This window comes from Rhyacophila brunnea, unplaced genomic scaffold, assembly GCF_057557595.1.
Source record: "Rhyacophila brunnea isolate RB1 unplaced genomic scaffold, BYU_Rbru_1.0 scaffold_72, whole genome shotgun sequence".
In the NCBI taxonomy this organism is placed as follows: Eukaryota; Metazoa; Arthropoda; class Insecta; order Trichoptera; family Rhyacophilidae; genus Rhyacophila; species Rhyacophila brunnea.
The window spans coordinates 264,870-271,724 of NW_028233342.1; positions in this window are offsets into that span (position 1 = coordinate 264,870).

The window sequence follows — 6,855 nt, forward strand, 5'->3', positions numbered from 1 at the left end:
ACCATGAAATAACAAATAATCAAAAAATCGATAAAATGGTTTATAAGAAGTTTTCACCAAAGCCTGAATGATGCCGGAAAAAAGATTCTATTTATTTACAATTTCAAATAAGATGATATTTCAAGCAATGAAAAAGTTTCAGAATCCTCGATCACAAATTCTGGTGCCTTTGTCACATCGTCACGAAATTCATATTTATAATTCATATATTCAATTACCCTTTCCAGAAACTTTTCTTGTATCGGCAACACTATAGTTCTTTCAACAGCCTCGATGAAAGGTGATTTAGGATCTATTAAAGCACAAAGAAGTCCGCTTTGTTTGACAATATCTTCTTTTACATTGAATATCTTTCCTTCACACGAAACAAGTTTTATTGATTCATTGTCCATTTTATATTATTATAGAACTCTGTATTTATGGGTAACACAAATTCTAAATTATTCATTCACCCTCATTATTTATAAAAATTCCTATCAATAAAAGAAGAATTTATTTTATCACCATTATTTAATCTTATAAATATATAGTTTGTCAGGAATTCCGATTGAAGTAGAAGCATACACACAAACAATATGATTGAGGAAGACACTTGAACTAATTAGGCTGAGAGAAGAAGATGCGTCAAAGAAGATTGTAAATATGATGAGGTGAAAATAATACACACCCAAAGCTGTTCTAAAGAGCAATCAAAACCTCTGCTTGAACAACTTTAAATAGCTAAAAATCAAATCAATCTATAAATTAAATTGATTACTTCGATGAAGATGGAATCTTGGGCTAGTAATTTATGCAAATAACCGATGAAAAAAGAGCTTAGTTGATTCCTCAAATATGTTTTGTGATTAAGGGATCACAATTTATTTGTATTCTATTTTATAAATCTAAGGTTTATGTCACACGAGCAAGGCAATTGAACTCATCTCATTTGAGAGAAGAAGGGCGGTTGACAAAGATAGATAAGGTGAAGGTGTCAAAAGATGTATCAAGGTGTTGTAAAATATTCCAGAATGGGTTGACCACGTCTAAATATATAAAATCGATAAAAATAAACTTAACCAATAAATAAAAAACAAATATAATGTCACAAGAAAAAGCTCTATAATAAGAAGGAACATTTCCACCTAAATAAAGGAGAGACACATTACAACATTATCTAATCAACACAAATAAAAGCAATAATAATCCACACACTGTTTGAAGGCTGATGCTGTTAAACCTTTTCGCGAATTCAAGGATAAATAATCAAATTTAATTTATTTTTTTAATATATAAAGTTTTCTAGAAAATGGGGGATCGAATATTTGATAAGGGAATTGATTTCTGTTTTTTCAAACATAATAAATGACAATAATAAAATTTTCTTTTTTTTATCTTGAATTTTTTTAGAAGATTAGCTTTAAATGGGTCATAAAATATAATATGACCTAATGGTTTTTACAGATTTGCAAAAAAGGGATTTATATATCAATTTAAAATTATGATGTATTTTTTCTCTACCATTTTCCGCTTTTATTACACCAAGTATTTTTATTTTTAAAATATGTTTTTAGGCTGTGATTATACTTTCTATACTTGTCTTCTATGTTGTGTTGATAAATAGGAAAAATAAAATTCATATTGTATATACATGCTCGAAACGGTATATCTGCTATAATAAAAACAGTTAAGAGCATCTATATTTCCTATGACTACTACTTTTTAAAAAAAGTTATTATTTTCTGGGAAGAAATCATCACATAAGGAAATACGATTGGAGGGAAATACAGATAAAAGATAGATTATACAATCCTTGAAAATAAAGATACCCTAAAACAATTTTTTTGCATTATATTTAATAAATTTTATTTGTGGTTAATTTTAATCTGTAGTTTTCTTCTTTTCGTCAAACATAACTTATTTATTTTTCTATGAACCCAATTTATTTATAATTTTTGATACCTTGTTCCATATATATACATTTTTGGATCGATCATTTCATACTTTTTTTTGCTGTTATATGGCTTAAATCTATGTCTTGATTTGGTTTATTACTGCAATTTTTTATATATAACAAAAAATGTAAAAATATAAATTATTGGAAAATTAAATTATTATGTATTTTTCTCGCAAATATTTTTTAGGAATTCATTAATTCTGATTTTTAGATGGATAGTATTTGAAGAAATAATGTATTTTCCATTCTATATATTTCCTAAACGGTTCTTTATTGATTTACTGAATTAAACACATTAAAAAATTATATAAACCAGTAAAAATCTATCATTTTATATTATCTTATAAAAAAATGGCTGTATTTACTTTTAAGAGTATCACCAGATGAAAAATTCAATGAATTTTTTATTGTTGAGCACATACTTTGCTGATGAAAAGAGAATTTTCAGTTGGTAAAGCTTTTTGTTACAAACCGCACAAATTATAGTTTGAAATTTTAGAGCTACTTTTTATTATTTTTTCGTTCCATTTTATATTTTAGAATATCTTAAAGAACTAATTCTCAAAATTTTCTATTTACTTTCAAAAGTGCTTTATTTTTTTGCTTTTTAAAGCTTATAAATTTAAAATCAACCTTATTTCTGACAAATAACATATTTCTATTGAAACAAATAACGGAAAATTAATAATCGTTAATTATCATCTAATAACCAGCTTTACATGTAACTAAGTATTAACTGTTATCAAAAATAAAGTATAAATGCTTATAAGAGTTGAAATATTCATCATTAAAAACTTACTAACGATATAAGATACCCTTTTAGCAAAATATTTTATTGGTTCTCATAATCTTTTGTTCACTAAATAATATTGATTGGAGGCTATGTGGCTTAATGGAATTCCCATGGTATTTTATATCTTTTTTATAGTTGTTATTTTTTTTAAAAACATATATTTTAATTCTAAACGAATTAAATCTATATTTAATACACGTTTTGACAAAATTTTAAAAAACAGGGAAAATATTCAAAACTTTTTATAGCTTAATGTTTTTAGTCAAATACTAAGTTACTAGAAATATCCAAGTAAAAATAATTACACAGTGATAAATGCTTCTTATTTTAAACAATCAATTATATAATTCATAGATAAACAGCAAATAAATTCTGTTATATTAAAGCAAAAATTACTTAAATTTACCTAATCTGTTTCTGAATACCATATTACCCTTTGAATTCTCGAAATTTTTGCAAATAAAATAATTTAACTTATTCTAAAAAATTCAGTAAAAATTGCTTTGAATCAACAGATAGGTCTTTTGGCAATATTTATTGGCTCTTTAGTCGATCAAAAGTCACCGTAAAAGAGTTTTTAAAAATAGCATAATTGTACAGTAATTTAAAAAAAATAACCACATAAATAAATAATATTTTGAAGGGATACCATAACAAAAAATGCCCCTAAATAGTGTAAAATCACGGAATAATAAATCAGAAAAAGTGTTATGTGCAAAAATATACAGTAATTATATCCTTATATGACTGTTTCATGATTTAGCTGCAAAAAAGATTATTATAAATTATAAATTTATAACTGGGTAAATGGTTCCCTATAAAAGCTGCAAACTCAAGTATCAAGTATTATAGGCTAAAAATACATTATATAATGAGCAGAAATCGATACTTTCTCTTTTTTTTGTAATAATGGGAAAATTACTATTTATAGATAGATCAACATAAATTCCAATGAAAACAAATTAATGATTAAAAAATTATGGATTTTAATTTCTGATAAAATGAAATTTTTATATGTTTGGCATCATCACCATTGGATTTTTATATTGGATTTATAACATCATGATTTTTTTTGCCTCTTAAATTCACATTATATATTAGCTTTTTATCTAACATTTCATTCCCCATTAATAAAGTATTTATACTGCGGTTTTTGTGCATGTAATTTCTAACGAACAATATAATCTTTGCAAAATAAAAGTATCCGTTAATAAACACATTTTTTTTAAATAATAGAAGAATTTTTTAAAAAGGTTTTGTGGGGTCAAAAATATCATAGATAATGCATAAATGGCATACAATTATAATTATAGTCTAACTTTTAATGAATTATAAATTCACAAAATATATTTTTATTATATGAGCGATGTATTTTTATAATTCCAATATGTTTTTGTGCATTATTTATTTATTTTATGCATTAAAAATTGGTTTATTCTTGATAGAATTGATTCCGCAAATTTCATAGCATTTATATTTTCAGAAAAATATAGGCCTTTTTATCCTTGCATCCCTTTTAATTACGTTTTTATTTAAATATGATTGATTTTTACTGTCCAGTTTAACATCATATGTGTTCTACACATATCTCAAGGCGATTTTGTGATAAAAATTTTTTTTGCCCGAGACCATTTTATTTTATATAAATGCAAAAAAAACCAAAACTATACATTTAACTGCTTAATTCTGCTGTAATCGATAATTACGTCTAGGAACGCAATCTAAAATATCATCGATTCGACGTGGCTTTAAAAATAATAAAAATCTGTTGTGATTCAAGAACACTTCTTTTTTTTGATATTTTTTTACTTGACAATATTAAATAAGAAGAACTTCATAATATATGATTATGGTAATTTTAAATATTTTTTTAAATAATTTAAATATATGTATTCTTATCAGATTCCAATGCAAAATTCGGCTTAATCTTAGAAAAAAAATTGTAATCAAATAGAAAAAAGACAACAAAAAAATGTTAAAGGTCTTTATGCCCTAAACTGTCGGTTTTTAATTCGAAAATGTATATTGGATATAAAATTAATATCATTTTGGCTTTCTTTTGTTTCCTACTAGTGTTCATTTAGTCACTATTAAAGAAAGAAAAATATTTCAAACTTACAAAGACTTTTCCATATATCTTATAGTTTTTTTCAAATTCCTATCCTCTCAAATCTGATTAGATCGTATTTTTTTGATTTCTAGAATTCTAGACTTATGAATACTGAACTATGAAAAGTAACTAAACAAAAAACATAAAAAAGCACAATGTCTAATATATTTTTGATTTATAGGTTTTGCTTTTTTGATATGTGAAAAATTAACGAACATTGCGGTAAGTACTCCCAAAAGAAATAGATTGTAAAATACATAAAGTCTTATAATACAAATTATTTCATCGCTTTTCGTTTTTAAAAAAAAAATGTTTAACATTTATTTAGATGGGAAAGCTATTTTTAAAATAATTATTTTCTTATTACAAATTTAATAAATTGAATTCATCATCTGTAAAAATATTATTCAGAATTGATATATCTATGAACGAAATTGAATTTTTTGCATCATTTTTTTTGGTATAGCAGAGTACTTTTAGCATTTTTATTGCACATTTTTTTGATACTTGTATTTGTTCCTTAATAAAATAGTTTTTCTATTTTTTTTTGTAAATACATGAAGGGAAAATGTATAAGTTTACTCGAGGGTACAATTAAATTTATATTTTCTAAGTAAACAGCCATATTACAAATTTTATTATCACGCAAGTCATTCAATTTCTTATTAAAAAGATAAATTATATAGCATGTGCTTTATAATTGAGAAGATTAAGTCATAATTATCATCAATAAAAATTTTCGTATTTATATAATCTAAAAGTCTACAATTAATTTAAAATTCATTACCGATTAAGGCATATTATTTTTAAACGACTTAATTTCTGAAAAGATCATGGATATATTTGACACATTAATTATAAAATAAATACTATATTTATTTTATAAAGTATATAACCCCATAAACAAATATGAAAAACTGGGACATGTTTAAACTACTTTTTATAGCAGTTCTTCTGGGGTTAAATTTATATAGTCTTTTTGGGAGCTATACAACAGTGAATCTTAAAGAAAGTGGTTCGACGATAAATAGTACAATTATTAGCACAAAAATGCGTAACATTATACGTGACTACAATATTTTCGGCAATATAAAGCAAATAGAAACAACAAGAATACGTTATTTAGCCAATGAAGATAACCAGGATTCCGACGCTATCGTGAAAAATAAAACTGAGAACAAAGCAGAAAATATTGATTTCTCTTCCATCTGTAAAAATTCGTATGACAGAAATCCATATGTCGGAGTTTATGATGAAAAAACCAGAGAAAAGATACGGAAAAGTGCCTTTTCGCTTTCCGAGGATTCAAATTATGAATATATAGAACGCAAAGAAATGATTATGGGTTTTGTAGATGATATAAAATCCTATACACAATACACATTCGAAAATTTTACTTTAATGAAGAACATCAATGCAAATAAGGATTTTAAAATTCCCTTATATATTGATAATGAGCAGAGGCGATCATCTTATAAAACCCTTGGAGAAATATTAGAGCTTCAAAAAAACATAAAAAAAAATATTCTGATGGCAAATGGCAGTATATTAGAAAACTTAAAAGAATTTTTAGTAGGTGTAGAAATTTTTAAAACAATAAATATTTGTTTAAACAGCTATTTAGAAGAAGATGAAGATTGTAAAAGGAAAGAATATCATCAATTGATTAAAAATTGCATTGAATATTCGCAAATACTTGTTTTACAGGCCAAAAACTACGATTTTTCTGCAAATACTATTTTAGATTATAATGAAAATATAAATATAGACCCAATACAATTAAAATCAGTGGGTGATTTGATGAATTTTACCCCTAAGAGAATTATTATGCTATTATATAACCAATGCCAACATCTCAGCGAGGTTGAAAATTTTTACAAATTTTCTATCAAAGTAGAGCTGTTTTGGAATAGCTCTAAAGAAAACGAGAGAGATATACAGAATTTCGATATAGAATTTGTGGAAATCAACGAATACATTTTTTTTATTCGTAAAATTTGCGATCACGTTTTAGAA